The sequence below is a fragment of the Sciurus carolinensis genome, chromosome 10 (genome assembly GCF_902686445.1).
Source record: "Sciurus carolinensis chromosome 10, mSciCar1.2, whole genome shotgun sequence".
Classification (NCBI taxonomy): domain Eukaryota; kingdom Metazoa; phylum Chordata; class Mammalia; order Rodentia; family Sciuridae; genus Sciurus; species Sciurus carolinensis.
In genome coordinates this window covers 89757659-89778349 of record NC_062222.1, presented here as the reverse complement: position 1 = coordinate 89778349, position 20691 = coordinate 89757659, and the positions used below count along the sequence as shown (strand labels likewise).

General features: G+C 33.0%; 1 pseudogene; it reads right to left on the bottom strand.

Annotated features, from left to right (window-relative positions):
* Positions 1–10381: 10381 nt before the first annotated feature.
* Positions 10382–18650, bottom strand: LOC124994283 (STE20-related kinase adapter protein beta-like; annotated as a pseudogene).
* Between the last annotated feature and the right edge of the window lie 2041 nt (positions 18651–20691).

Genomic DNA, 20691 nt, shown 5'->3' with positions numbered 1-20691 from the left:
CTCCTTCTTCTTGACATTGTCTACTCCTCTGTTAGGCAAAATCAAGATTTGCAGAAATATAATGGAAAAGAAACTAGTGTCATATTAAGAGAAAGTGGGTTCTGACTCTAGTTCTTTGAGTTACATAGGCTTTGATATCTATAATCATTGTGTCTCTATTTCCTCAAAATTTTGAATAGTGCTATAGTTTGGATCCTAAGGGTCCCTCAAAGGGACTTTTGTGTTATAGTCCTGGTGCTCAGAATGGTGTTTTGGGGAGGTAGTAGAACCTTTAAGAAGATCCAGTGGGAGGTCTTTACCTCATTTATTATATCCCTGAAAGAATTATAGGCCTCTGACAATTTCCTCTTTGTCTGATTCACTTATTGGTGATGAAGTGGGTGGATTTGCTCCACCATGAGCTCTCAACTTGGTGCGCTTCCTAGGAAGTATTTGATTATGGACTGGAACCACAAAATAATGAATCAAAAATCTCTTCTCAAGTTGAATATCTCAGGCTTTTCAGTGTAGTGGTAGAAAACTGATTAACACAGAGAATTGATGCCAGGAGTGGGATTTTTGCTGTGGCTAAATACCTAAGACAATGTGGAGAAACCTTTGGAATTAGTTTTCAGAAAGGGTTAGGAAAACTTTGGAGGATCGGGCAATAGAAGTTTTAGACTACTGTAAGAGGAGCTTAACAGGTTAGTCTCACAGAGTAAGGACACCAGAGTGCTGTTAGGCTTGCAAACAATAAAGGCCAAGATGATAAGATTTGAAATACAAACTTCATTGAAAATTGGTCTAGAAACCATCCTCATGTACTGTGTCAATGAATTTGGCTGCATTTGAACTATGCGCTAAAACTTTGTGAGAGACCTAGCTGGATAGTGATAGATTAGTTTACTTGGTGGAGGAAATTTCAAGGTGGCAAAGCACTCACAGCAACATGAATATAACCGGCTTGTTTTAGCTGAGTTTACAGTACTAATCTGTATTTAAAAGGAGCAGAGTAGGTACTGGACATGGTGGTGCACACTTGTAATGCCAGCAGCTTGGGAGGCTGTAGCAGGAGGATTATAAATTCAAGGCACCCTCAGCAACTTAGTGAGGGCCTAAGCAACTTAGCAAGAACCTGTCTCAAAAACCAATTTAAAAATAGGGCTAAGAACATAGCTCAGTGATTAAGCACACCTGGGTTCAATCCCTTGTATCCTCCCAAAAAAGGAGCAGTAAGAATTGGGAAATTTCAAAATTGACCAGAAAAAGGATTATACGAACAAAGGTGCCAACAAGGTGGATACAGGTGTCAGTGTCAATAAAAAAGTCCAGTTCTTTGCTCAGGACAACAGGAGACATAACTTAATGGCATCTCAGAAATTGGCAGTACAAGACTCTGAGATGTAGAAATGCAAAATCATTTGAGAAAAGAAATTTGAGTTGCCCTACTTATGTAGGAACACCTAGAGAGTTCTTTCCTCAGGATTTGTTTCTGCATCTTCAGCCAGCTGGGCACTCAGTGTCTGCCATAGCCATGGTCCAAGTGGGCCCAGGTTTAACTTTGTATCATTGGCAGTTCTCAGCACTATTCACATGAGGCTGGTTTTATAAAATGTGGAAAGTCTGACTTATGGGGCTATGGCACTTTCCATGAGATTCAAAGAAAAGCAGTGAGGTCAGGCAGTATATTTTGGGGTTGGAGTCCCTAAAATCATCCACTCCAAAGGGGTGATGTGTAGTGAAATTTGGGAACAAAACTGAAGCTGCAGTGGGAACCCTTGAAAGGTAGAGATGCCAGCAAATGCAATACCCATCCAGCAAATTTATAGACAGAGCCAGGTCAATAGAATGATCTTGTGTAATACAAACAGGAAAGTTACAGGAATGGGCTGCCCAAGGCCTTGAGAGCACACATCCTACCACAGTGTGCCTGGGTGTTAGACATGGAGCTTTAAGTTTTAATGGTTTCCTTGATGAGTTTTGATCATGTTTCATTCCACTCCCTCCTTAATATTTTCCTATCCCTTCCTTTTTGAATGAGAATGTATACCTTGTACCTGTTCTACCATTATGTCTTAGAAATATATAACTTTTTCTGACTTTTACAGGGATTCACAGGCTAGTTTACTTTGAGTAAGACTCAAGGAAGAGATTTTATACTTGGAGCAATACTGAAACAGTTAAGACATTAGGACTCTCAGAGATGTTCTGAATACATTCTGCATTGTGATATGGACATAAGTCTTTGGTGATCAGGAAAAGAATCTATAGCTTAGATCTTAAAGGTCCCACAAAGGCTATGTGTTAAAGGATTGTCCCCTAGGGTGGTGCTATAGGGAAATGGTAGGACTATTAAAAAATAGGGCCTCTAGGATCCTTAGGTCATGCAGTAGGGAGCATGCCAAAGGTGATTTGGGGGCTCGAGTCCCTTTCTCCTGCCCTTTGCCTCACCACATACTCCAAATGTGATGTGCTGCCTCTCCACAGCTTCAAATGCAAAGGTACCAGTTGATCATTGATTGGAAACTGTGAGACAAAATTAGTCTTTCTCTTTAAAATTACCATGTCAAATTTTCATTATAGTGATGAAAACTGAATAACAGGAGTAGTAGTATATGTAGAGATTAGTAGGAAATACAGGCTCAATGAACACTGAATACTTTTTCTTTTGTAAATTCTTTTCAAGTAACTACTGTGTGAAACCCTTCCAATGCTGGCAAGGCCTTTAATCAACTGATCTACATATCAGCTAAGAAGTTTACCACATTATATCATGACCCATATGGTTCATGATTCTTAAATTTATTCCCCGCCTATACTTGAACTCCAGTATTGCATCAATAACCACCTGTTCCTATTCAACTACTTCATGATGTCTAATAGGTAAATCAAATTTAAAATTTCCAAATCATAATTATTCATACCTTCCCCACTTCAAAATATACTCATTTCAAATTGTATTTAATTAATAATGAATTCTCTTTCTTAGGTCCAAGTCCTAATTTTCCTCTAGACTCCACTACTCCATTGTCAAATCTATGGTTGATTTATCTTCCAGTTCACCTTACTCCAAGTCATCACTAACTCTTGAGGAGAACTCAACACCAAGTTAGTCCTAACTATTCGTCTTACCTACTTCTATTCCAAGCAACCCACCCAAATGCTTGTGATCTTCTAATGCATAAGTAATACATATCTGGATTATCCCTTAGAATAACAGCTAAATTCCTCTAGGAGTTAAGACCCACATGGTCTGGCATGACCCTCATCCCTTCTGAACTGCTGTGTCTTATCACAACTCCACCACAGTCTAGCCCTCATGGTCTCAATTGTGCCTTTGGCATGTCAGTCTCATTCACTACTTAACTTCAAATTTCCTGCAAATATTCATAAATCTTTTCCCCTAAATTTTCTGCTCAAATGAAAAGGTCAAATCTCTGCATATCAATTACCAATGTCTTAATCTATATTTTTTGTTTACTACTGACTTAAATATCTTTATATCCCCACCCTTAAAATATAAGCTTCTTTGGTGAAGAGGCTTGAAAGTCCAAGCTACCATATTTCAAGTTCACATACCAAGTGCTTAAAAATATGGAATGTTCTCTCCTCTACTTCTTCACAATAGTACAATTCCTGTAGATGGTAACAAGAACACATTTTTGAAGCATTAAAGTCAGGATTGAATTTCACATACAGTAAAATGAATTAAACAGTAATATATAAAGACATTAATAGTAAATTTTAACTGTAAAAATGGTTAAAGACTTTGCTTTGCCCATCACAAAACTTAAAATAGGTAAATCGAAATCCATCTACTTGAACTTTGAAACCAGTCAATATATGAATTTGTGCTCCAGAGAACTTCCAATTCTCATTGTTGAATTACACAAGCCCTCGGGTTTATACAGAGCAGTCACTTGAGAACCTTTTCACTTGTCCTTATACAGTTGTGTTTTAAGTTAGACACCTTTCATTTACCAAGTCTTGGATCAGGATTTCTATTTTATGATTGTATTCCTCTAATTTTTCATCAGGCATTCATAGCTTTCTGCCTCTCCATTAACAAAACCAAATCACATATTCACCAGACTCTTTTCCTCAGTATGCTTTTAGCGTGTTTATTTCTCTGGCGGCTAAAGATCTTCATCTCTGTACAGTTAAGTGCTCCATACAGCAGGTCTTGCCATCCCAGGAGTGTGTCACAACAACAGACATTTGTTGTTGTTTAATGGTTCTTTAGTTTAATGAAGAGCCCCACAGGGAAGGGAAAGCTGGAGTGGAGAAACAATACGTTACTATGGTTTAAGCTCGAGTGCCAACAGAACTGCAAGAGAATTTGAATTCCAGATTGTGAAATACTGGCTGCCTGATTTTAGGCAAATTACTTAACTTCTCTAAGCCTCAGTTTCCTCATTGATAAAATCTAAATATTAGTTGACTATTTTTTGATGTTATGATTGGAATTAAATGAGATAAAATCCACGTAAAGTATATAGTGTGATATATAGAATACAGCATGCTAGTAGTTAACTACCATAATTTTCTGTAGTAAATAAGTTTGATAGTTATTATTTTAATTTCCCTGAGTTTGATTTTATTTCTCCTTTATATTAGTAAATATTTTTAAAAACATTGAAAATGTCTTAAAAATCTTTAAGAGATTTTTGTTCAGTATATTACTTGACCTTAATAACCAACTTGTAAGATAACCAGGATACATATTAATATGCTTTTAAAATAAATTATGAAAAAAAAATTTATTTTTTGGTACAAAGAATTGAACCCAGAGTTACTTAACCCCTGAGCCACATCCCCGGTCCTTTTTATTCTGAGATAGGATCTTGCTAAGTTGCTAAGGTTGACTTTGAACTTTCCATCCTCCTACCTCAGCCTCTGGAGCCACTGGCATTACAGGCATACACCACCATGCTCAGTGAGGAAAGAGAATCTTTAAAATCTACATATCTTGCATAAAACCACAGCCTAAATTTTCTGTAGTCTATTAAGCCAAGTTCTTAGGTTCTAATAATAATACATATATATATATATATATATATATATATATACATATACACACACACACACACACACATATGTATATATTTTAATGCATGACCTCTTTTGATGAATATAGTAAAATTCACTGAGCATTTATCCATTCAGGCACTTTCTGTGTAATTTCAGTGTAGTAACTCATTTATTCTCACAAAAACTAACTTAATGAGGTAACTCCACACATTTAATAAGAAGAAACTCTCTATAGTTCAAGGGGCTTGCCCAAAGTCATAGGGCCAATATCAAGAAAATAGGAGATTTGAGGCACATGGTCCAACTACAGAACTCAAACTTTTAAGTATATGCTCTAGTTCGTATCATAGATCCATGCTAACTTTATTTCCCATGCTAGTGTTATTTGAAATTAAAAATTAAATAATGACACAAAACCAAAACATTGAATCTACAACATGAAAACAAAGTGGTGGTAATTTAAAATAAGTGCTCTAAAATTGCATTGCAAACCATAAATTTATAATTATGGTCTTTATTTGAGAATTGCCAATTTACAGAGCTGTGGTATGCTTAAATACAAGATTACACTTAAAAGTAGCTAAGTATTATCTGCATTTGCACAGTGGCAATTACTAACTACATTAGCACACAGTAATTCAAAGGCAAATGCAGGGTTATCTCATGATAACAAAGCCACTCACTCAGGTCTTCAGTCATACACTGGATTAGAACAGGGTGAATACTCTGAGGAGTCTTGCATGTGGTGTTGTCTAGAAATGAAAGGATAGAAATGTTGCTGTGTGTACTAAGGCTATTCTTTAAATCAAACGATTTACCATTTGGGATTTGAATTATACGATTTGCAAATGGATTTGCTGAGTACAACCTTGAAAGAAATGAAAATATGCTTTAATCTGATATTCAGCAGCCCTGACTCATTATCTATAAGTACTGACAGGAGGTACAATGGAAGACAGTTAGTAAACATAAAAATACCAAACAAATTAGTTTTGGCTCACAGTTTCAGGAGTTCTTAAGTTGCTTCATATGCAGAATTGTACTTAATTCTCAAAATTATTCATTGAATTAATACTTTCTTATAATTATAATTACTCTTTCCTAGAAGGAGAAATTCTGGCTTATAGAACAATAAAATGTAAACAAACAATTTTAAGTCTAAAGACAAATTGCTGGTACGAAAGAACTGAAGACATGAACTTACGTCTCCCTCCTTGGAGGGCCATCTCATTTGCCGTGGTTGCTACCTTTCAACTCAGAGGCAACTCTGACATTACCCAACAAAGACACTCAAAAGATAACTAGAAGTCAAAAAAATGAGATAGCAGTGTAGCCTAGAAAGTTGTATTTTACTTGAATACAAGTAAAGTAAGAAACTGAACTTATTGTTTTTAACTTATTTTTTGTCTATTTTGTATCCTTCAGTATTTATGGCATTTTATCATCAATAGGACTATTCCAAAGCCAAAGTACACAACATAAGTAGAATTTGAAGGGCAACAATTGAGAGCAAATATATTAATGAAAACACCCATATGCACACGCATATTTCATGAGAACATATATATATGTATGTATATTTATAACAGAAAAAATGTAAAACTATTTATTTAATTTCCAATTTTGAACACTTCTTTTGATACAATTGGACTTTCAATTTATTTAGAAATGCATTTTGAACATTTATTATTTTCTGGATACCCAATATTGAATAGCATATCCAGGTACTCCATGACTCTATCAACATATTTTGTAACCAATCATCTGGGATTTTAAGTTAAATTTAGTCAGAATTAGTAAAGATAAAAGGAAAGAACACATTCCATATGCAAATGAAATAGTGTACTCTATAATTAGCATCTGTCTTCATGAGGTGGGAGGGTGGAATACTTACATCAAAGGAGACAAAAGGTTCCTTTTATGACGCAGGAGTACTTTTATACCAGCTCGGGTAAAGTATGATTACTAATTCTCAGACATATAAATTAGACCAAAGAAATAAAGACAATTGGGATATTTTGTGCATTCTAAACAACTGTATAATATTGATTAAAAATTTTTTGAACACTGACAAATTATTCAAATCCAACTTCTGTAACAAATGGTTTTATGATATTGAGAAAATAATTAAGACTCCTTGAGCCTTGTGTCTTTGCCCATAAAATGGAGAAAATATTATATTGCACATATGCCTATTACATAGATTAAATACCACTTATGGAAGTTATAAGAAGGGCTACAAAAATAACAATAATCAGCATTGTTGTCACTTCCTGTCCTAAGAGTTGAATTATCCAGATATAAAATGAATGGCAAAATTCTTTCTAGATAGTGCTAAAACTTGATAGCACTTTTCATGAATTTATATGAATTGTCTAAATGAACATAATTATGTACAGTTTGTGACTTGCTTTTCTGTGAGATCACTAATTCTTCCCCAAAGATCATATAGCACATACAGCATTTCTGATTAACTCTAATGAGATATAACATAGTTGTATCTTGCTTTAAAAAACATGTTTCACAGATGGATCTGTGCTACATACGATATATACCCAAAAAAGTACAATTTTTAAAAAGTAACAATGATGATCAATCAATCTAACATACCAAAGTACTGTTTGCTTGCCATTTTTTTAGATTATATCACTTAATTCTGGACCCCATCCTATTATATATTGTTAAAGTATAATTTTCCAAAGATTAAAATCTGATTCTCATTCAGATGTAAGTTTAATTATGTATAAAATATTTTACTCAGCTCACTCATATTGGAATCAATAACACAACAAATCTGTCAAAATCATTTGGAAGATCTAGACATTTTTAGGTCTTTTAATAAAACAACATTAAAATAAAATTGGTAAATATGGTCCATAAAATAATAAACAGTTAACTTTGAGATTATCTTGTCTACTACACTCAAATAATTTGTGTCTTTACCAGAGAAGACTACAAGCTGACCTGAAACTTCACTAATTCTGGGACATTTAAAAAATGGTAAGTAGGAAATGAATTAATAAACAGCATTTTCTAAATAATTAAGTACTCTTCTATTGGGATTGTGCTCCCGTATGACTACCCACATTTAGCTATGATTTAACAGAATTATACCCAGTTTTCATGTAGTTAGACTAAGTTTTAGATGGTTTAAATCAATTACTCAATGTCTCAAACCTTATTTATTTTGAAACCATATTTAAAACATAGATTTCCTTGCTTGAGAAACTTAACTCCATCATATTTATTTTCTAGCCTAGTTAGAATTCCCTGTGCATTTTCTTTTGTTGTATACCTTACATTTGTCTTTTCTTTTCAGTCCCAATGTGGCTACCATGTATTATATTAAAAATCAGCAAATAGCTATTTCGAACTATGTTTAGTAAGATCGTATAGGTATGAGTTTTTCCCTGATGTTTGATGTAAAACTTATCCTGAATTCATATGTACCAAAATCTGACCTGAACTGACATAGATAACTAGAAATTTTATTTATCTCAGCATGAAATATTTATTTTGTGTGACCATATAGCTGGTTTTGTTTGATTAGCTTCAACACTACTAAGTCTGTTAATTAAGAAAATAAAATTCTAAATCCAAGAACATATCTAGTATCATGATTGTAGCTACAGATCCATAGTACAGTAAGGATACTGTGGAAAGGAGGAGGGAATTTTCAACTGAATTGCTCTGAGACTTTCCAATAATTTATATTCTCAGGGAGGTTTTCCTTGTTCTTTCTCTACCTTTTCCCCTCTCTCTGTTTTCTAATCTATCATCCATTTTCTTTCTGTCCTTTCATTTATTGTAAGTTATCTTTACTTTTTTGTTGTTCTTCACTGTTTTATTCACAATAAGAAACAAATAGTGGGTACATAATAATAATTGCTTCCTTTTCGTTATTCATTTGTGTTTTCCAATTGCAAATACATGAAGTCACTTCAAATTTTCCCAGCTCTCACTAATAATTTGTTCATTTTTTTTCAGTGTCTTTTCAATTTTCTTTTTTATTGGTCCTCTGCTATGTATGTCTTCAAATTTACTAATTCATAAATTTACTACCTATTCATTAGCACTATTTATTAACCCCTTCCAGTAGATTGCGGACATTGTAGGTTTCATTGGTAGTAATTTCAGTTAGATCTTTTAAAAATCTACTTATCAAGCACTTAGATTCTTTAACATACTTGATACAGTTGTATTAAAAGAAAAACTTCAGAAAATTAATTTATCAGTTTATCAAATAATAATTCATGATTTGGCAAAAATTAGAATCAGGAAAAGTTCAGAGAGCCTTTTTATATTGAGAGCAGCAATATGAGAAATTAACTTGCATAGAAAATTCACCTAATTGGCTACAGAGAGGAACCAGAAATATTTAGGTGGAATGTAATGTGTAAGGTGCTGTGCTTGGCTGAAACTTGGATGTTTATGATTCGGGGGAGTCAGCCCACTGTTATACTCCTAAATTAGTTGTTGGATTATTTCTACATTAAATTAGACTTCAGTGCAAACCAAAAGTTTTGAGACCAAACCTTTTGTAAGAACCAAAAGTATGGAGACCATTCCAGACTAATGGCTTCCTCTTATTTAACGGACATAATAATCAAATAGCTTAATGTCTTTGCTACTACTATAATACCCATTATTTCCAGTTTGTTTTCAATTGACTGATTTTTCTCCTAATTATATATCTGCCCTTTTGTATACTTAATAGTTTAAATAAAATATTAGATACTCTAAATTTTATCCTACTAGACACTAGATATTTTTATGTTCTGCCAAATGTTATTGGGCTTCATTCTCATACCAACTTAAGACCTCTTAAAGATATCTTTTCTGTAATATTTGTTATTCTTAAACAGAGCAGATTTTAGTCTTGGAATACACTTTCCCCAAATTGAGTCAAAATACTTCTGAGAAATCTACCCAGTGGCTCAAAAGTTAAGAAGTTTTCTCTCTGGCTAATAGCATAAAGAACTGTTCTTGACCTCTTGAGCTACGGGTATTGTTCTATCTAATCTCTTTGAGAATGTCAGATTATGCTGTTTTAAAAAAAAGTCCATGTTTATGTTAAATAATAATTGTACTGGTTTTAGGATTTCACTTGTACACATGACATTTTCTCCTTTTTCTTATAGTAAAGAAATTTTGGATTAGGTACAGAAGACCTATACACTTAAAAAGGAATATTTCCCACGGTTATTTTATACTTAAAAAGAGATTTTTCTATTTAATTAAAATTAGAAGAAAAGAATATTAAAACCTTAGTCTGATATATGCATGATACATTAATGGAGCATCCAAGGTCATAAAACAAATATTATGAGATTTCGCCTCCATTTCTTTGTCTAAAACTTAGTTTTATTGCTTAATCACGAATCTTCACTGCTTTTTCCTCCTATAAAGAAGAGGCAATTATAACAAAAACTCTAAACTTACTAGCATATTGGTGTGTGTGTGTGTGTGTGTGTGTGTGTGTGTGTTTAATCCTGAATAAAATGAAGAGTGAAGACACTGAGACATTCAATGACAAGCAATTAGAGCAAGCATTCAGAAACCTGAGTCTTGAGAGTTCAAAGGAAAAGAATGCTCCACAAGCTAATTTCCTTGTCTCTTTTGTTTTTGCTCCTATTCAATTTCTTTTCTTTCTTCCTTGCTCTCATTTAGTTTTGTTTCTTTGATCTCATTTGGCAATTTTTTATAATGGCTTAAGTTGTTTTGGATTGTGTTCTTTTCTTAATTTCTTTTCTCCTTATCAAATATTTGTGCATACTAATCCTAAATCTGTCTAATTCCTATGATTTCATCATAAAAATCAATGATTTTTTAATCAGAAATAATATATTGCTTTAAAAATTGCTCAGGATGTTAAGAATCAGATTGAACTATTTTAGTGATAAAATTGAGACAAGCACAGGAAGCACATTTACCTTTATCTCTTCTTGTCTGAGTGAATGAAACTTTTACATAAGTACAACCTTAATTACTAGTTGTTCCAAGTGTCCAAGAAATTAGCAATTCACCATAAGAAAGTAAGGGGATTTTTACTTAAACAAGTAAGCAAGGATGGTAAAGTTAATATTTATTCCAAAAATACATTAGTTATTTCTTATTTGTTTCACTCCTGAAGAATGGTTGTTGTTTATATATTACATATATTATACACTTACATAATCAAACAATATGAAAACAAGGAGGCTTCCTTTCATCCCTCTCCAGATTTTTGACACAAATTGGACAATGCACACTTAAAGTAACATAAATATAATTGGATGATATGAAATCATGTACAATAACCTTACCTCCAGGTGAAACCTGAATTTCATTTGTCCTTTAGAGATACCATTCAATAAGATGTGCACATAAAAATATTTTCTCTGACCATGCTAGATCTGAAGGAAGGAAATAATCATAAATATGTGGCACTTTGCTTAATACATACTATGTACTGAAAGAATATCAACTATCTCTTGTTTCTTCCCTTGAACACTGAGAATATACAAATGAAAAAAAATAGGTACACATTTTTCTTTTATTCCTGCCTTTATTAAAATAGAGCCACCAGGTATTATATGTTTATTTCTCAAAATAAAAACTTCAAAGTCAAGCATAAGCAAGTGGGATTTGAATTCAGAGGGTAATGTAATTGGAAGTAGGGCAAAATATGAAGTATGAATTTTGAGGACAAATTCAGAGCTCAGTCTACAGGTATTACAGAATGAAATTGCTATGATATTGCACATTGAACAATATATATAAGTCAGGGATATAGTGGCAGCAATAAAAACACTGAAGGAAATTTTTGAAGGAGCTACTCTTGTAATGGGGACTGAACAATTGGGAATTCACCAGTCAAGATTTTATCATATGGGTTGAGGGAGAATATAAACAGGTTGTCCTAATACCCAAGATGGTTCTGAAATTTCAGAGTAGGAAGATTTTGAGAACTGAAAAAAATAAATTAGTGATTTAGAATATACTGAATTTTATATATTATGATAATCAAATTTAACTATCTTGAAAGGATTCAGTTTGAACCTGGAAATTAAAGTATAAGATTAAATAATAACATAAGACTTCTCATCTCTCATGGCAATATGGCAAGAAAGGAAGGAGGATCTGGAAAGAATTAGGTTTAGAATTAGTGCATTGCCAAATTATAAAATTCATCAAAGTTTGTTCTAAGAATAAAAGCATGATTAACAATAACAGAAAAAAAAGAGAAGAGGTATGAAATTTCCTTGCACATAGCAAACCTTGGAAAATTTTGTTAAATTATGTGAAATAAATCTACTGTAGTTGGAAAGAGATTTCTCAATATAGAAATATGTACATATGGAAGAAGCACATGGGTCTACAGTCCTCCTTCTTAAGCAGGGTAGAAGACGTTCACTATATAAGAACTGAAAGTATATTCAAATAAAGTAACTATAAATAATTAACTCTCTCCTTGAAAGAGAATCATGCTCATGATAATCTTCATTCTTGGTTGAAGTGTTGAGTACCACAAGGAACTATTCAGGAAGTTTCCTGGTATTACTAATTTATGACATAATGATTCCTAATAATTCTGTAATTCTGAGTGTTAACATGTCTATAAGTTTCATAAGACTAAATCATCTCCAGAATAAAAGGAAGAATGAAAATGAAGAAGGTAGGAGAAAATGGACAGAAAAAAGGAAGAAAGCGTATGCCAGGTGTGGTTCAAGGTCAACCACAGTTATCACCAGTTCCTCAGGCAATAAAATGTCCAGCCCTTTGTTATAGCAGCCTGAAATGACTAGAAGAGTATTCAAATCCCAAATGTGAACTAAAACAAGTTGTTTTAAAATGGAGTGGTATACTTTTATGTATACAACTAGGTTTTCATTATTGATTGAGTTAAAATAATTATAAACAAATATTCTTCTTCTAATGATTGCAAGGAAGAATATGTAGTGAAAATTCTGTTTTTTTTTTCATGACATTCCTATAGTAGTTTCTAGTTTTAATAGATATAAGCTACACATATCACCAATATTCTTACCAGCAATGAAGAAAATAATTCTTCAAAATTATATTATTACTTTACTCAACTCTTAAAGTAAGTGCAATAAAAGTAATGGATCTGGGATACCTATCTCCTTCCATATTATTTCACTGGGTAACTGAATTAAACTATACAAGTTTTCCTCATTCTCCTTAATGTATGTGGTGATTCTTAGAAAATTGCATTAGCATTAGAGTTCATGTGAATAAATGACTTTAAAGGAAGTTTCAATTATGGAAAGAGATTTGATTTCTATAATTAATGAAGGATTTGGATAAACATTACTCTATAATTATTGTAGATGTACAATGTGAAAAATGAAGTAACCAAACTAAGAACTTCAAAAATACTTCTTATAAAATACTTGGTAACTCTGCTAACTATAGTTGTAAAGTAGTTTCCACATCTAACAAAATAAAAAATAGAAATTGTTGTGGCATTTGAATTTTATTAACATATATAAAATAATGATGCACAGTGGTTTTGTGTAAATATCAGTAGTAGGTTCAGAATAAATTTTTATAATTGTTTCAACTTGATAATGAAATGCTAGTTGTAGACTTAAAAGTACACCGCTCCATTTTAAAACAACTTGTATTTGTCAGCCTTTGGAATTTAGGTACTGTGTTAGTCCAGTCAGGCAGCTATAAAAAATAGCATACCCTGAGTAGCACATAAACACAAACAATTGACTTCTTGCGGTTCTGTAAGTCTACAATCAAGTTGCTGACTGGGGTAATGTCTGGTAAAAGCCTGCTTTCTCATTCATGAATAGTGCCTTCTCACTGTGGGCTTTCATGATGGTAGGGGCAAGTGTCTCTCTGTGAACTCTGTTATAAAAGCACCAATGCCATTCATGAGAACTGTGCTCCTGAAACAGTCACCCCCTCCCAAAGGACTCATCTTCCAATACTATCAACATGGGATTAGATTTCAACTGCTGAATTTCAGAGGACACAAACTTTGAGATAATAGCTGATAATCTGGGGTAAAAAAAATAATCTACACATTTCTTATCATTTACCACAAAACAACGCCTGAGAATTTCAAAAGAAAAAGTACACCTAAATTGACTGATAGGAATACAGGCTACATAGAGTATTGATATGAAGGCTTAACATGTGGCTATCTAAAACTTGAATTATTTGGTTGACTAGAATTCGTTGCAAAGTCGAAATCTTAAGTACTTGTTGAACAGAGAAGAAGATAGTGCTATGAGGTTCCAATGAAGCCCTGACCCTCTGCTTTAAAATCATATTTGTGATTCTGGCGATAGATCAGTTGATATCTAGAAAGGATGCTTGATCTAGGACCATGGAAAGAATTAACTTTTAAAATAATATAAATGATTATGGTTTACTGAGTAACCTCATCTGCTGCAGATGTATAGAAATCCTATTACCAGACTCACAAATCAAGCTCTCATAGTCTTTGTTTTGGTTTGGCTGAACTTTGAACAAGTATTTTTTTATTAAAAAACTCACCTAAATTAATGTCTGGTATCATTAGTCTAGGGGTTGAAATGAATTATAAAGGTCCTTAAGGTCTGGATGTGAGGTGTCCCCCAGACAAGTTAATGTGTGAGACAATGCAGGAATATTCAGAGATGAATTATTAAAAACAGAACCCTAATCAGTGGATCAATCCATTTTACAGTTTAGCAATTTGAAGGAACTATACTGGGTGGTACTGTAGACAGGTAGTATATGCCTGGAGGAAGTAGTTCACTTGGGGTGTACCTTTGGAGTTTATAAATTGTCCCTGACTTCTCCTCTCTCCCCACCTCTCTCTCTCTCTCTCTCTCTCTCTCTCTCTCTCTCTCTCTCTCTTATTGCCCTTCCACCATGACGTTCTTCCTCTCATCAAGCCCAGAGCAACAGAGATCCTGAAAAAAGTTTTTCTTCCTCTAAGTTGTTCTTGTCAGTTATTTTGGTCACAGAAATGAAAAGCTGACTAACACAAAGGTATGATTATGTGGCTACATATACTTTGAAATATTCTGTATTGGGTTATTAGCACTAGAATGTATTAAGTCAATATAATCAGGGAACATGAACAAAAGTAGCAGGATATTAGAAGAAAAACAAAAGATAATGAGGCAGAAGTTACAGTGCATTTACATTCGTGTGATCAAGGTAAATGAGGTTAAACAAGAATATAGCTGGTGTTTGACCAAGTGGAGCAGAGTGTGGCTAGTTTAAACCATACAGTCAACACTCTGTTGCTCTGGTTAATAACTCTCCTCACAGATGAAAGAACGCATTGAAAAAAGTTCCACTTGAATAAAGAATACAGTCACTGGTAACATTTCTAGGAGCCTTGTAACTTTAACTTTCAAGAGGAACTGTATTGGAATTCTGGAGGAATTTAAATAGAGGATAAAGAGTGAAAATGCACAATTTTGACCACAATTTTCTGTTGTCATTCACAATCTCATAACCATGAAATTCTCCTTGCTCCCATCTCAGACTTTTATAATTTTTGCTCTATTTTATATGAACATTCTTCTGTAGGGATTTCTGTGATTTTTCTTTGTGTCTATTTCTCCCATTATCTGAAAGACCTTTGAAAAGCCCTTTTTTGTTGATTCAATAAATCTTTACTGAGCTTCCTCAGGGTTCGTGAATTTAGGATCTATAATTTACTTAGGAAGAAAAATGTTACTTTAACCCTTCTTTTAGAAAAATCAAATTATATCTCCTGTGAATATTTCAAGTGAATCATTTAATGTGAGTGAGGCTGTTTGATGATATCATATGTTTTAACAGAAGAAAAAAGGAAAGGATAAATATTTTCCTTTTTATATGTTTCAAATGAATCATTTAATGTGAGTAAGGCTCAGTTTGATGATATCATACGTTTCAACAGAATAAAAAGGGAAAGGATACATATTTTCCTTTCTCCAAAAAAGGGATTAGTATCAGAATAAACTTGCCTATTAGTCTAAAATCAGTTGATCAAAAAGGCTGAAGAATCTGGAAGGGGAAGGAGTGCTTGGAAGTACTGTCTACTGAGTATTCATTCCCAAAAGTACAGCAAAAATGTTGGAAAAATTGACTGGCTCAAAAACTATGCTGAGATCAAGAAAGAAGTTAGTTACGGCTTGGGAAAAAAATGTAAGAACAGATGACACTAACAGTAACTAGATTCATAATTCTGATGTTTCCCTGGAGTTTGAAAGCACTCTAAGTAGAGTTCTATAAGTTCATATCACGTGATCAGAGTGGTTGTTAAATGATAGATTCTCCAGTGCAACAACTGTGTTTTCAAGTGTAATTCTGGAATTTATACCCAGAAATACAGGGGAGAAAGCAGCGAGGAAAAAATGTCAAATACAATGGATATAAGATGAGTTGACTGCCCCAAAATTTTCAGTTTGAGTCTTTTTCATCAGGAAAATCACTTTCTGGCTCAATCCAGAGGCAGCCAGGGGCAGTGTCATTAGCTTGTTATAAGCCGAAGGTAACAGGTAGAACACTGAATCCTGGTTTTCTTTCATTTGTATGAACCATATGTGGGACAATAACTGTTTGCTGATGTCTTTTACTCAGGATCTTACTGCAAACAAAGCTAAGCTTACTACAGTAAGTAAGAAGGGAGGACAGAAGGTTCTTGAGGATGATGTGTGCAATTGATCACTATAGACTATATGAGTTCCATTGGTGACAAGTTCACTCTTCTCCAAATCCAGAATCTGACCTGATCAGGGATTCTTTAATCTGGAGTCTGACTGAGAGGGGAAATTACTGACATCCAGAGGATTACACAGAGTAGCTTTCAACTTTGGTACAGCACTTGAGTTCTGTGAATGTCCTGGAAAAGTATTTGCCCTCCAGCTAATTCATATGCTGTAATTTGAACATCTGACTTTACCTTATATCCCTGTAAATTCCAGGAATACAGTCATTTTGGTGCAGACAGTTCAACACACCCACTTCTCCAAAGAAAATGTTTTTAATTAAAGTTTGATTTCTTCAAGAAAGTTGGTCCTAGGAACTGATATGCTGAACCAAAAGCTCTAAACAAGGAAAAACTCCGAAGCCAGATGCCAACAATGAAAACTGTCCAATAAGTTGTAATATTGGATTGCCAGAAAAAGTGGGATAGAATCACCTCTTTACCTAAAGCTTTCCAACATTCTTCATTGTTGTTTTGCAGCTTTGTAATTCTTAAAAAAAATTATTCTTATTAGTTATATACAACACCAGGATACACCTTGACATTATCACAAAGGTTCAATCCATCCACTCCAATTCCAAAGAAGAGTTTTAATATAATTTACTTTCAAGATGCAGAAGAGTCATACCTAGTAGAGTCTGGCTCACAGACAGGCGGGGAGACTGCACTAAGCCTGCTTTCCTGGTGGCACAGCAGTGTTGCAGGACTGCAGTGGGAGCCTTTGGCCTGGAACTCTGCCCAGTCAGAAAAGACTTTTATATCATGGCACCACCTAAATTGAACTCAAAGTCTCCTTCCAATTCCTTATTCTGCTTCATTTGCTTCATAGAACTCATTATTATCTTAGTCTATGATCCGGTTGTCCGTCCACCTATATGTGTCTTTATACCAGCATTGATGCTCCAGGAGAACAGAGGTTTTGTCTAATTTGTTTATCCACGAATGCATAAACCCAATTCCTAGAACACATCTGATTGTTATTGATAATTACTTGTTGAATTAATTGGTGAATATGATAAAAAAGAAAAATGAATATATGAACAATAACTGCTAAGTCCAACCCATAGTAGATGTCCAATAATTGTCAAATAGTCTAATGAATGACCTCACAGTCCTTGGCCTGGTAGTAACCCTCCCACCTTCATTTTTCTAAACCAGGGAGAAATTTCCACTGTATCATGGAAAAAAATTTGTTTTGAAGCAAAGCCTTCATCAAATATGAGAAGAAATTAAATGCAGATAATGAAGGAAAACATTGACTTAAGTGGATTAGAAAAAGACAAACATAATGAGGTAAAGATAGCTTCTGTATTCATGAACAAGATCTCAGGGATGTGGTATAGTTTAGTGGTGGAACATTTGCCTAGAACATTCATGAAGCCCTAGGTTCAATCCCTACACTGCAAAAACATGCATAAAAGAAAATAAGTCATAATTTTGACAAAAAGTCACAATTTTGCAATTAAATATATAGACTAAGATAGGAAATTTAAAAATGATAAATTAGTACTAATATATAAAATTCTCTTAAATTTGATGTTAATTATGAACATTGATAATCTAATAACATGTACCCGAAATAATTTTTCAATGAAAAGTTTCTTAAATAAGCAAACATAGTAAAAGGGATACAAAAATATAGCTTTTATTTTAAGAATAATGTCTACTGAATTTTCACAACATATTTCTGATTTATTCTTAAGTGACATCCAATCTTGTAACAATTAGATATCACCATTTTAGACAACTTGTGGGAAGAAATGGGTTTCCTAAACTCAAGTGTAAAGAAAATAATTGAAGTAATGTGAGATGAAGTTTATGTTTATTTGACATTTTCTTTATAAGTGTTAATAATTAATATATAAAAATAGTTTTGCACTGTGAATTTGGCATCAAATTACCTGGTATAATTGACACTGAAACCTTTCATATTTGCTTTCTCTAACACTCATTCACTACAAGGAAACAATTTAAGTTATTTAACATTAAGTTCAGCTCAGCAACTCTTTTAAGGATTGAGTTTTAACTGTTAGTAGCCAAATCTACTGGTAATGATATGTACAATGTGTAAATAGGAAGTCAGGCTAATACAATGGATGAAATGAATTCGATGTACTGTTAAGTAATACTATAAGCTATTCAATTCATATGTGAATAAGGTTTTCCTCCTCAAGATATTTATTATTGTAAATAAATTATTTCCCATTTTCATGAATATAAAAATGATGCTTTATCATTTGGTAATTTTCACTGTCATCTGTTTTATATTTTACACAAGAAAAAAGTCTCAAAACATTCTTTTACACCTAAATATATCCTAGCTGTGATCAAATTATACTGATCTTACCTCCTGTGTAATCCCTAGTCTGTTTAATTGCTTCAGTTTCTGTTAGAAAAAAAAATGGTATAAAGCACTTAATAAAATTAAAAACAATAAATAAAATATATATGGTATATACATGCATATATATATATGCACATATATATATGTACATGCATAATATAGCAAGGAGTAATTAGAAGAATGATGATTTATTTCTATAAAGATAATTGAGGCCACTGACAATGAAAGATATCTTTGAAGTATTGGGGCAAAAAAAAGTTGACAAACTAGAGTTCTGTATCCAGGGACAATGTTTCAAAAATATGCAATAAAGACCCATTTAGATAAACAAAATGAGAGAAAGTTTGCCATTACTTATTCCAATAACTCAAAATATTAACTAACTCAAAGAGGCTAAGAGAGGAGGTAGAGTAGAAAAAAATGGCAAAAATTAGAAATATTTAAGTGGTTAATATCATTACAGTGGATTAAAAGAAGACTTGTTATAAAATACATAGACACATAAAAATTGAAAGTAAAATGGTGAAAAACAAACATGGAGACAATGAACCTAGAACAACTGACTTAGCTATGTTAAAAAAAACAAAGTCAGTGTTTTTTCTACTTAAACTTTTTTCCCTGTGACCGACATCTTTCCATCATTTCCTTCTTGGAACCCCCTCACAACCACCATTTCAATTTCTGCTTTTAATGGGCTCACCTTTCTAAGATTCTACCTATGAATGAGATCATGTGGTGGTGGTCTAACTGTGCCTAGCATATTTCATTTGGCATTAAGTTTTCCAAGATCATCTATGTTTTCACAAATAACATGATTTCATACATATGTATGCAGTATGAATATATATATGAACACACGTTATTATAAGAAATGTGATATACACATAAGAGATGTAATACACACATACACACAAATCACATTTTCTTTTTCCATGCCTCTGTGTTTTCTGTAAGGGTTATAATAATTTACATTCACTAAATATTGTGAATCATTTATAAAATGACTAATTCCTTTACAAGAACAAATTATAAAATTTGACTAGACAAAAGGGAAAATCTGAATAGTAAATTTTGAAAGAAAATTTCAATTTTTTCAAAAAAACATTTCTGAAAAAATCTTCAAATCCAGTTTATTTCATAGTCTATTAAAGATTTTCAAAACTAAATATATTAGTCACCTAATTTTGACTAAGGCACAAGGCAATTTCAACAAAAAGTGCTTAAACAATTGGATATCCATATACCAACAAAACAGAACCAAGCAAAAAATAATCTAAATACATAGATTGTCCACCTTTCACAAACATTAACTGAAAATACATCATAGTCTTAAAATCATGTGTATTTTGAATATTGTGGAGAAAATATGAATTATTTTAGTGTTTAAGTTATAGATGATTTCATTTTCTATTTTAAAAGCCAGTCAGCTCTGTATGAGTTAATTGAAACTCTTTACTTATTATTAGGCAAAAAATAAAAGTAAAGAGCAAGTGTAAATGTAGCAACATTCTTCAGGGAAAAGACTCTAACTGAAATGAAGCTTCCAGCAGGAAAAAAAAAAAAACAACAGCAGACAAACAAACAAAAAACAAGGTGTCTTTTTCATCAATAGCATACATTTTGTTGT